Source organism: Mastacembelus armatus, chromosome 21 (assembly GCF_900324485.2).
Source record: "Mastacembelus armatus chromosome 21, fMasArm1.2, whole genome shotgun sequence".
Taxonomy (NCBI): Eukaryota; Metazoa; Chordata; class Actinopteri; order Synbranchiformes; family Mastacembelidae; genus Mastacembelus; species Mastacembelus armatus.
Genome location: NC_046653.1, coordinates 16,872,091 through 16,885,871, shown reverse-complemented (window position 1 = coordinate 16,885,871; position 13,781 = coordinate 16,872,091).

Below are 13,781 nucleotides of genomic sequence, written 5' to 3'. Positions count from 1 at the left end.
TCCTTTACACTTACTGTCTGTATTACAGCTGTGTGTTAAAAGACGTATCGTGCTCACAATACGTGAACCAAAGCTTTTCATCTTTGATCCCAAAGAAATGCACATGTATATACACTTACACATACTGTAACATGTACTTGACTTTCCCCACACATAAATTGCTTTTGTTATCCCTGTGGAATTGATACGAAACTTATTTTTGGATTAAGATTGAAGGGTCATCATGGCACAGCTGTATATTGAAGTCAAACACAGTTGAGGAGGGTTGTATTTATAAGTGTCTCTGCAGGTTAAGATGTTGTAAAAGGTTTTTAACATAGGTTTGTGTTTTCTTTATCTATTAATATACAGCATTTTGAATTAACTTCAGTCATGTGTCAATACTAGAAACGCTTTTTGGACTGCAAACTTGGTTTCTGTGTCCCCTTCAGAGCAACTGAAAGATGAATTGTTTTATACTGTTAGAGGAATAGCAGTTACTCTACAATGACCACAACCTGTTTCTGTCTGTGTGATGAAATATTCTATGAAGTACATACAGTATTATCCTCATTTGCCATCATGAAACAAACTTGATAACAATGGGAAGGATCATATTATTAAAAAAAAAAAAACAGCACATACATTTACATTTGATATTTTCCAGATCCCATACTGTGTAATTCCTGCAATAAAGTGATTTCTAGAATATTCTTATGAATTAATTTCTCATAGTCATTATTTTATTTTCTTTTAGGTCTGTTTTGTCTGTTTTTGTAAATGTACAGTACTTTAGAAACACCACAAGAAGGCAGCACCAGCACAATTTGTAAATAAGTTGCTGATGGTACATGATGTCAAAGCTTTCCATTTGGCTGTTTCACAAACTCACAGAGGTTTTAGTTTTTACTGTCATTGGCTATTATTCCATCAACAAAGCTGACCTCAAATCTATTTTGAACCCTAATTTAAGTGCAGCCTCTGCACCAACAATCCACAGTGCAATGCAGCCACTACCTCAGCACTTCTGCTGGGACTGAGGCCAACAAACCTGTTCACCCCACGAAAACACAAACAGATCGATAGGCTTCGCAGAGAACCAGATAAGCCCTCCTTTCATCTCGATTCTCGTCTTTCATCTATTACCGGAATCCTATCCCTTGTTTCCTGTCTTGTCACCAGACTGAGAAGCACAGGCCTTGACCCCTGGCTATCTTCTTAGACATGTCTAACAAAGCCTTGACCCCTGACTGACGAGTGCAGGGTCACTGGTGGAAGTCACATTGGATGGTGTACCATGGTAAAAGGCCAAATGGTCAACTGACCATGATCAACATCATTTGTTATAAGGCTGAGATGTTAGCAGTTAGGGCAAGGGGTCTACAGATAAGTGGCTGAAAACAGTTCTTCTGCTTATGTAAAGGATCATGTGTAACACAAGAGGCAGCTCAGTACTTATTTTGTACCACATTTTTTTCTTAGTGATGACTGAAAATGAAAGCCTATCTTACAGCTGTTAAAGAACATCAGAATTTAAGAAATTCACAGTTTATTGACCGTAAGGATGACAGAAAATGATAAAACTTTGAGTTGCATTTTTGAACCAACAAGACATGATTGTAAAGGTTACAAAAAGCAGAAGAAATATAACTACAGCATTCAGCTAAACATGGTTTTAAATTAAATAGTTAACAGTTGGATAATACTCTGAAGTTTAATTTAAGTTTTATTGCCATTGCCATGTAGTTTGTCAAGAGGCTGAACATTAAATAAGTAAAAATCTTACACACAACATATAACATGCTGTATAACAACACCTTATTATTTGTTTTCTTCTCATAAGATTTAAACCACAACAGCCTCAAGTAGATTTGTTTCTTGCTAAGCTACATTAATATATGTCACACTATGTCACACTATAATGAGAATTGTAACTTAAGATGCAATGTCTTCCAACATCAATACAGTTGAAGAATGTGTTAGGAGGTGAGCCTGACCTTTCCCCTGAGTGGATCAAGCCCAGAGGCCACCAGGAGAATCCCTTGACCTGAGCCCTGCCAAATACAGATTAGCTTGCAACACAGCACACAACACAAAATGTAACAGCAGCTACGCAGTGCAGACATCCATAACAGACACACAATTGTAAGCAAGGAGCTTTGCATAATAGTTCTTTTTGCATCAGTTTGGGATTACACAAACAGATACAACTGGAGGTAAATACAGAGAGACAGTTAGTGATAAAAGTTTCTCTTTATTCACACAAGATGAGTTATGCTCCATTTAAACATCGTCTATTCCTGCAAAGCATAATTGATTTCAGTGGTCATTCTGGCAATAAAATAGCTTCCCAGATAATTATTGTAAATATGTTGAGCTCAGCAGCTACAGGTCCATGTGGTCTTGTTATTACTGTAGAATGATGGGTGTCTAAAAGTCATACTAAGGAATATTTCTAACGTTAATGTTGACACAGAATTGACTCTGTGGTACCTCAGCTGCAAATACTCAAGCTTATCAATGAGAAGTGCACTCCACAGCTGAGCGGGTCACTGTCTCACACAATCACATTGATTACTGGTAAGCTCACAGAGGCCACTGCTGAGTCAATTTTGATTTGGTTAAATTTTGTGTGTTTGATGTTTTTCTTTTTACTACAGTTGCCATTAACACATATAGATTGGCTGGATGTTTTCTCATACTGATATTTCATTGCACAGCTGTTTTGTTGTTTGCCATAAAAAAAATCCTCCAGCTGTTTTTTAAAAGCATGCATTTACCGTCTCAGCATGTGGAGACACATTACTGCTTTTACATCCCGTTAGACATGATTTAAATAATTTATCCCACTAACTGCCTGTTAGTTTATTATATCGCTAATTCCAAGTTTAAAGGTTATTGTGTGTTGTTTTTTGCAGATGAAGAATCAAAGAGAAACTTTAAAGGCCAGAGCCATCTGGAGACCTTTACTTTGCAACCTGACATCTCCATCTATCTGCTCCATTATTAGCTCAGAGACCATTAACGGTAGCATTGCTCCCTGTGTTCTCCACCAGTTGGTTTATGGGAAGAGATTCAGTTCAGGTGTTGACAGCACATGGTGTCGATCAAGGACTGGACCTCTTAATCTTCCAAGTCTTCTTCTGTGAGTCAAGCACCAGTTTGAGAGTTTAAGGCATTCCACAGTATTTAAATTTATCACCAAACCTAAAAACTAATTTATTATAAATTCCAAAAAAGTGGAAAAAAGTACAGTAGTGGAATATGAATATGCAGACCTCATTGGAGCAATAATTTTTAAAAGTAATTATTTATTTTATGTATATGGGTCATGAAGAAATAATATATGATAATAGGGTCTTTTGTGTTGATGGTAGTGCACCACTGCTGTGCAACTAATTCATTAATCTGTCAGTTTTGGCATAGTAACGACTTCACCCTATAGTGAAGGTTTCACATTTTGCTGTAACTTGTTTGTTTGAGATTTGAGGCGATCTCTGGGTATTGGTTACTACGGCGATAACTATTCAGATAAGAGTTTCAGATATAATAGCTATTTTGCAAGAAAGATTGCGCATTTTCTATTTTCTATTGTTTGTTGTATTTTTCAAATTGAAATACATGCAGTTAAAATAGACCTACTGCATGACATTAAGACTATATTGGATTTTACATACTGTACTGTAAACTCTAAAAAAAGGTGCCACAAATCCATGGAGGGAGTGGACAGAGGGACAAATTTACAGATAGTTCATTGATAGTTCAAGAGGAGAAAAATAAAACTATGATCTGTCATGCATTTCTAACTGCACACTATACAGAAATGTTTGAGTGTGAAAGGCACATTAAAAAAAATCTCATACAGAATCATTAGCATTTAAATCAAACGCAGCAGTCATCTGTAACAAAATGTCTTTTTTTCTTTCTTTAGCAGATGAGTGCTGTTACTGCAAAAATCAGAATCAAGTTTAATATAACTCTCAATACACAGTTCATGTATCAGGATGTTACATTCAGTGACAAAGGGCTACAAATAGCACATGCTGCACACATAAATAACATACGATTAGGAACATACTGCTTTCATTGTTGAAGACTCTAATTGTAGCTTGGATCTTCCTGGTACACGTCCTCCCCAAACTTCAAACAAAAAGAACATCTTCAGTTGCAAAGTTCATTGCTCTATTTCAGATTAGACTCAGAGCTGCTCGATGTACTTGTTGTTGAAAATGCCTGCAATAATAATATACTGATCTAAAAGTTAATAGTGCAGTCAGCAAAGTTGCATAGCACTGCACACACTTGTTTCTCAGAGTAGTATAAAGCTGCAGCTACTGACCATTGAGGCTTCACATCACTACTATCATAATAGAGACATTGGAGGGAGGATCTAGAGTAAGTTAAAATGCATAATGTTTCTTATTTTCTAGTAACAATAAAGTTATTCTATTTGTAATCAGAGCAACCCCTAAGAATATATGACTGCATTATATTTTTGCTTCAGTTTCTCATGTTCAGAGATGATATAATTCCATCTGTAGAGATTGGCTCTGATGTGAGATTTGATCACGATCTCAGCATGATCGGAAATCTGATGTGCTTAGATGAAGCCAAACATGGCGCTTCCACCTTCTCCTCCACCTCCTCTTCCGTCCTCCTCTTCCGTCCTCCTCTTCCGTCCTCCTCTTCGTCCACTCAGAAATATGGAAATAGAATGGCAGTGTATGAATGAGAGGAGAACAGAACGCCTCCACAGCCGAGTGGAGGAGTAAATGCATGAGTGGACGTCACAGTAACAGAGAGTGCGTGGGCAAAAGAGGAAGAGTAGGAGTGAATTTGTGGGAGGCATTCCAGTACTCTCTCAATCTGTCTTTTCTCTTTATTCATCTCAGTTAAATCACTATCATTTCAAAGAGCTCTCACACTATCATCCTCTTGATTTAGAGATGAATTTACAAGTTAAGGCTATAGTCAGCAGCCAGTAGCTTACAGTAAATATTAGAAACTGGGAAAAACAGGTAGCATGGCTCTTTCCAAAAGTGATATATTCTCATCACTCAAGTCTGAGCAAGGAAGTTTATGAGTGAATTTCTCTCAAAACTTTTAACTACGGCATTGACACAGGTGTCTCAGAATTTCATCTGTGGCAGGAAGTGCAATGTTTCGGACAACTACGACATTAAAATGACTGGCAGTCAGCACAGGACGGTCTGTGTGGCCCTTCTGGTCTGAGTATGAGCAGATGGCTGGCATTCATGTATTGTCCATGTGTCTGTATTAGAAACAGAGAATGAGAAAGAGACATGGTGTGTGTGAACCTACAGAAAAACAAGCCAACCAGCCGAAATAGAAGCGAGTGAAAAGGTCATGAAATACACAGTGTTAGATCAACAATTACTTAATAATCGGAGAACGTAGAAGAGATCTGTTTTACATAGAACTTTGATGTATGCATCCTTTTTTAAGTTAAAAATGCAACTCACATTTGTAGCATTAAACAAGGAGAAAAAAAAAAGGCACACTCTGTACAGTCCAGGCTTCACACCAATGAGGAATAGTGATTAGGTACTGTTCTTTCAGAGTATGAGAAGAGGATTGTGGGTGTTGTGTGAACGTTAACAGCTAAGGGTGTGAAGACTCATAGTTAAAATTACATTTTCAGTAGAACATAACTTTTTCTTCTTGTATTTAACCAGATATGTCAATAAAGAGATATGATGAGGTGAAAATTATTTATATTGTGGAGTAAGCACTGAAACATCTCATCCACGTCTGCCCTTTTATTTCTGTGATGTTGAACCGAACCAATGGGAACACTTTTATTTTCTTGTCACATCATAATGTAAATGACCAACTAATGATTATTAGACTATAAGTTGAGAAGAAATGCACAATTGATTATGTGTGACACTGCCATCTGTCTTAATGTCAATTCATCATGTAAAAGGGTTGGGGGAGAGCTCCTGGCTCACTGCACAGTATGCATTGACTGTGTTTAAAAGACACCACTGAGGCTTGCATTCTAATTTATTCAGACAAATCTACAGCAGCATACCATACTTAGTAAGCAACTTTTTAACCATGTTTCATGCTAAATTACCTCAGTTAATACTACAAGCTGGATGCAAGAATCTCTCATCAACCTGGCTGCCTCATTTACATGCTGAGTGAAGTCATCACTTACTTCAAGCACCATTAACAAATGCGCTCCCACTAAAAGAAGGCCAATTACAACAGGTTAAAGGGTTGGGGCTAACCAGCTATATCTAGTAATGCTGAGAATCTTCAAAACCTGAGTACATGGTTAGGTGGTCCATTAAAAAAAGATTTTAAAAAATAGGTTAGACAAAACCAGATTTTCTGTTTCACTTGTTCAGCATAGTGTACTCTGCATCACAGGTCGCACTAATCTTGTAAGCAGAGCTATGCATACAGGAGATAATCTGCTACACCCTAAAAGAGTTGTGCTCCTGGTTATTTGATGACATTGTCTAAAATGTTGTTTGCTCTTTTCAAAAGCTGGATTGTTGATTTTCTCAGCAGCTGCTGAATTATTGAACAAAGCTATCATCACGCCAGCACACCGAGTATTTACAGGACTATTAGGGTGGATGTGGTGTTAATGGGCCCTTCCATTAGCCTTTGTGAAGACCAAAGTAACACCTGCATCAACAAAAACGCACACACATGTACACACATGCTTGCAGACAATTGCACCTAGTTGTTATGGGGAGTGCTCACGGGGGTAGTTTTTCAACAGTGGACTGAGCACATCAAACAATGGGCACTACAGGTACATATGCTGGTTTAAAAGTATCATGGAGTGTGGCTGTCCTTCAATGCCTCTGGAGACATCCAATTAAACACAATCAAACACGGAAGCCCAGTGACAATTGCAACTGTGAAGGATGAAACAGAGCTCTAAAGACTTTGGCTTTCTTGGTTATGTTCTTTTTAGTTTATACATGCGTGTTTTCTGACCTGTTATAGTTGTGGGCCATGAGTTTTTTTTCCATCATCAGGCAGTAATGAAGGGAAAACCAGTAACTGTGAGCCCCTCCAGAGATATAAGGGATTTGGCGTTCCACTGAGCTGTGGAAACTTCCGTGTTCACAGCCTGCACACATAGTAGCAACAACATGGTCTGCCAGTGTTTGATTCACACATAGACCCCAGTCACACTCCTTTCACTTCCACATGCACACACCTCTTTCTTAAAAGGATTTTTTCTCTCTAGCCATCAGTTGCAGGTATGTATAGACAATGCTTCAGTGAAGCTTTCTTTAGTGCACGGCAATGACAGCAAAAGCTACCAAGCGGGCAGGCACAAAAGCACCATGCACCCCAAATAAAATGAGAAAGCAAAACTAAACAGGCAGGAGAAAAACACTGGAACAAAGGCAGAAACTCTACAGATGGCACACAGTACACAACCTGGCAAACACCTGGGGAAAAGGGCTGGTATATAAGCGGGGGCACTAACGAGAAAAACTGGAACAGATGTGTAGGTGGGCGGGGAAAGACTGGTGATATGGGAATAGGAGACAGGTGATCAGGTGGATCTGGAAGTCAACTCACTGAGACAGAGAGGAAAGCCTGAGGACATCTGGCGGATGCATGGAGAGTGGATAGACAGGAATAGTGACACTGCTACACTACACACTACGCTTTTTATTGGAAATCCACAAAGGACCTACTTCAAAATTCATTAACTGGACCTTTTGTTAAGCCTGCAACTTTTACAAGAGAAATGGTTTAAGGTCGATGCCAAACTGATAAGTCTGGGAAATGTAAAGCTGCCTGGGGTAACAAATTTGGCTTCCAAGCCAAATAAAGAACAGGGAAGAATGGCTAATGGTAACCTAAACAATAATATACCAGCAACATGCCCAGTGGACGTATGAGTCCTGAATGGGACTTCTTCTGACTTGTAAACCTATAAAATAAAGACTTCAGTGCCCAAGTCAAACAGCAACTGCTACTGTAGATAGTAAGCAGATTATTAATTAAACATTGTAGTTTTCTAACTTTATTTTTTCTCTTTTCAGATTATTTTATCTCCTGTTGGGAGTGTTTTTTTTTCAGCTTGTCTTGTGTCTCTATTTCAGTCATTTGTCACAGAGTCTGTCTGATCTTCTCGTGGACAAATTAAGACATCCAGGTCATCATCATAATCACCTCTTAAATTTTCTTCATTTTGGATAAAGATGTCTGTGACCCTTCGACTTTAATCAGGATTGAATTATTTTATGATGCAAGACTCAGCTTTGTTGATGCCAGTACGTGTGGCATAATGATTATCTGCAAGTCTTTTAAAAACTGAAACTTCCCAAGTGATCGGAATTGATGCTGACAGACCCATGCTGTGTCTGGTCTGTATTTATTAAAGGTTGACAGCGTGTAACTAAAGGAAAGGCATTGCTGCTGATGAAGACAAGTGAAACTGTAGAAGGCAGTGGTAAATCTTTCCATTTCAGTATGGTCACACATGAAAGCCCAGATTGTCAACCACCCAATTTCTTGCATATCAAAGCTCCTCCCACGTTACTCCCACACGCTATCGCTGACAAGGCCCATTTCATGAGGCTGCAACCTGCAAGACTGCTATTTCTCAGATCCCAAAGGACTTCAAATGCATAAATCATCTAATGACTCTCACATGCATATCCAGTTAATATATAATTTATTCTGCACGTAAGGGTAGCCATGCATTGACCAAATGTATCTTTTTTACACCAGGTACTTTCACACACAGCTAATTCCATTTCCAGTGCTGCGCTTAATTATATTTGGCTGGAATTTAATGTCATGTAAGGCATGTCTAAGTCTACCTGTCACACCCATACACTGTGCATTTTATGTGAAAATCTACATTTCATCCACACACATATAAACATATACAGACATACACCCATGCATTCATGCAATTGTAACACAATGTTTCGACCTATAAGGTTCATTAACATGCCCAAACTTGTACCATTTTCTTGAAACCCCATTAAACAGAGAAAAGAACAAGTGAAATGTTGGAATGTAAATGTATGTAAATGAAGATCTCTGCTACAGCTTCAGTACCAATGAATGATGGACATTTTCAGTATTGTGGTAGCTACAAGAAGTAAACCTCAGTGCCATAGCCCTAAGCCTCCATGCCCCCTCAAGTCAAACCCTGACGTAGGGTTTCATTATTCACTGCTTTCTCTTTTTTATTCTTACAATATCATTATATCTGAAATGTGGCAATGAGCTTAATGTATGCACAATTAGACCCTGTCTCAATTGTGGCCATCTATATTAAATCAAGGATTCATTGTTGAGCAAATTATCAAGATCTTAATGCTTCTCTATAGCGTGTTCCCATTCACTACATGTGTTAAAAGGAAAATAAATAAATAAAACCACGTCATACCTAATTATATCAAGGTAAGCATTAGGTTGCAGAGACAATGCTCGTTACTGGGACGAATAAATTGTTATTTGTGGTCTTATAATTTCCTTTTTTCTGTATCTGCAGGTGGATTCATTCATATGTTGGTGCAAATGAAGCTAAATTCTACTTTATTGGATAAAATTTCATTGGCTTGAAAAGAAGAATTCTAGCTTCTGATTCCTCACAAATATAAAATAATAAATGATAGTAAGTCTTGTTTTTAAAACTCAAACCAACATTTTGCTAGGTACAGATATTTGTGGGTACAGATGCTTTGTACCAATTATTAGTGATTCAGGATGCGGAAAATCGTAGTTTGTTTTTGTTTCAGATGAGCAAAGGATAGATTTGCTCTCTGTAATCAGAGTGGTGTCATAGTAAATGGTAGTCTGCATAATGACAGTGGTCTCAGAAACTGCAAATTGCATAACTTTGATTTGTTGGCAAACAGCAAATCTGACCTACATCACACAAGTGTTGAAATAAAGCAGAAATATATGTAAGTGTGGGCCTGGTCAGCCCAAAATGTGAACGTCATGAAATGGGTGGCGCTAGTGGCGCTAGTGATAATAGTACACTAGTAGATAGAGTGATCACTGGTACACATTGGTTAATAAGTTCATACAGTTCATTCAAATGAAGGTATTTGTACAATTTAGAGATTTTACATCCTTATAAATAAAAAGATTTTTATAGACCAGCAGTTTAATTTTTGGCTTTATTTGACATTTCAAAGCAAACGAACCAGGGATGATTCAGATTCCTTGTATAGATTGTACATCACTAGGCAATGGGAATGCCTACTGTGTTGTTTTTTTTTACTGTGAGGTAAAATCTATACAGCCTGAATGGGGACATTAGTGGATGAGTTCACAATTGCTGGTCATATACTTTACACTGCAGTTTGATGAGGATGTAATTAAAGCCATATATCAGATAAGCTAATAACCTACTAATGGCATCATTAGAAAAGAAATAAATACATGGGCTAATTTTAGATAAACACCCAAACAAGCATACTAAACTTCATAATCACAAATAAACTATTTTTTTTAATGATTATCAACATGTTTGTGTACAAAGCACAAACAGTTGTGCTCTTTTTAAATATTACTTATTAGTTTTTTTTTTTGTTGGGGAAAGCCCTCAGTGACCTGAGGGAGTGTCATCTTCTCATTTGTGGTAAAGAGTCATCAACATCTAATTTAAACACTTTATTGGCTAATTACACTACATGCATAATTTAACTTTATGACCTCTCTGCTTTTCTTTTCCGTCTTCATTAAAATTAGTACCACACACACACATAAACACATACGTATTTACTGCACTATAACACAATTATTTCACATACTTATAGCCTATAGTAGCAACATGGTAAACACGCACACACACACATACTGTATATGCAGATTGCTCGTCTAGAGACTAGGTAATTGCGTTGCCCCATTTGCAATACCCTCAGGTTTTTGCATTGCAATAAGCCCTTAGCTAATATGGTAGCACTAAGTGTGTTTGATATGCAGTGTCTATAAGTGCATTTTTACCAGTGTGTATAATGGACTGAGCAAAGAATTGTGAAGCCCAAATGAGAGAAAGGTTTTGTATTCAAAAAGTGTGATAGTTGTCTGTGCATCCATGGGTACATTGATGACAGAAAGAGCTAATGGCTATTTCACTATCCTTTTGTGGCGCTAATTTATCAACATGTAACATAGGCTGAATATTTATTGTCATTAATATTAAATGGTTCAAATATGTAATATTTGTAGTCAACATCTTGAGTAAGTTTTTTGGTCTGTTGTTGTCTGCAATTTATTTATCTCACTTCGATGAGATGTAACTATTACATCTGGAGAAAACAGGGTGTGGAACTGAGCCATCCAGAGTCATTTCAAAGCATGTGGCAGTGGGTTTATAAGCCTTGACCTTTAACATCATTTGATCCCAATAGCCTAGATTGTCCTTAACCACTGTTGTGTTTATCTAACCAGATTCCAACTGCGTCTTTTTAAACAAGCTGTCCCAGTCTTACATGGCCCGAAATATGTTGTTTGTTTTTAAAACATCCTGTGGCAATGACAAACACGAACACAGACTTTCATTCAGTTTGTGCATAACTTGTGGCTGCCACACAAAGCAGCTGCTCAGTCCAAGCTCCCTCAGACCTTGTTCCCTGTTTTGCTCTGCGCTCTTAGGTACAATCATACGTGTATTCCATGCTGTCTTCTTGCAATCTGATCAGTGAAAATTCACTGTTGGCATGTGTGTTAGTTCTTAAGATATTTCCTGTTCAAATATCAATATTGTAGAATGTACCCATTTTAATTGTGTAATTAATGCTGTAAATTAACCATTTTTTAAAGTTACTTTATCTATTATACTTTTTTATTCATATGACTTGCTGTTTTTGTACTGTGTTTTGTTGTATATTATTGTTCTTCAGTATCTGGATATTTTGTGAAATTGTAAATTACCTTTTCTTAGTTTACAAATGTTAATGTATTCAAGTTCCCTTAGAAACTGAGATCTTGGTCTCTATGGGGTATGACCTATTAAATAAAGGTTACATTGCAATGCCTGTTTTTTTTATCTATGCTGGGTAGTTCCAATAAACTGAGGTGGTTATTGAGATTATGCATGAATATCCATAGAGGATTAAGAAGACAGAACCAAAAATATTATTTAAAAAATATTGTTCCTTAAGGGGTAAGTGTATACATTTTTTGATTAACCTAATTAACAGTCCTGGGGCATAATGGTGGTTTACTTATAAATATCAGACACTCAAAGGCCCCAGTGATGAGTACTACTGCATTTGTTTCTCTGTGTGCATGAATATGATGCGGATAAACTTGTTTGTGTGAGAGAAAGAACAAGTGAAAAACAGGAATGTGTGTGTTTTAGAGACAAAAGAGAATTTTGGATCAGCAGGTCATTTCAGATCACAGCAAAAATCAATGCACACACACACACACACACACACACACACACACACACACGCATGCATGCAATAAGCAGGAAAGGGTAACTTCCTACACACTCCTACTTAGATCAGTTCTGTTTTAAATACTGTACATGCCACCTACATTCCTTTAATCTTCCTTCTGCTAATCTATGTGTGGACTGCGTGACTATAATGGAAACACGTACACATTGATTTGTTATTATGCTACTATGGACAAAAAAACTACAATTTACTTTAGAATAAATAAGCTGGTATACATATATCAGTCTCATGCCTCTCAAAGAAATGATCTTGACAGCGGTCATAGCCTCAAATGGCCATTTGCAAACAGTTGCGTTTTTAAAGTTGACTATAAAATTATTATATATGCACAGAGACCCAGCTAATTTATATGCTCCTTTTGCCACAATCTAACATTTCCCTCTACTCTGACCTAGGCAGGGGGGGCCTCATGTGTCATTGTCATTTATATCAAGCCATGTGACTCCAGATAACACATTATTATGACAAATGACTGATGATCATATTATGGAGTCTGAATATTATATGCAGTCATATCATTTTAATCAAAGCTACAAAGAGCCAAGATTTCAGATGGTAGCGTGCTGTTATATCTATGTGTCCAGGAAAGTAATTTGTTGGGTGAAGTAATGTTCATGAATAAATATGTTGTCCATATGTCAGCCTACATAAACATATTATCATTGTTTTCTCTTCTGGTCACATAAGCATGCAATGGCTGTGTCTGCCTGATATGTATCCCATCCCTTCTTAATGAGCATATTAAATCATTATGTGTCATAACTGTGAAATGAAAAAAAAAAAACCCAAATCATTCTGAGTCCATACAACAATTGATTATAAAGAGATGACAACATTATGGCAGGAATCACAGTATCACATTTCACAGGAGAGGAATGTTTTAAAGGAATGGCTCAGTAAAACACCATTTGTAAAATGTAAAAAACTTCTCTGCAGATGTACAGTTCTGCATCGAAATGCTAAATCATTATTAGACATTTAATACAACACAGCAACCACTGTAATTGACTTTCTAGTGTCATTCTACACATCTGGGCATACCCTGAGGGAAAATTGCAGATGAATTGTCTATTCCAAACTGTAATCACCTGTGCCCTGGGCCAATACAGGCACGTGCAGTCAAGTCCAATAACCCAAAGGTCTCCATCGACACATACCGTCTTTCCTCCAGGTCAGCTTGTGATCAATCAGTACAAAAATTAACCAGAAGAGAAATTTCAATTTCGCCTTTGCTGTATTGATTAGAGAATCGAGTCAATTATGGCTGACAACATGAGATTGAAAGAAGCAATCTATATTGCATGGGCTCAAGATCACAGAAAACAGCTTTCATTATCATTAACCGATTACAATATTGGGTTG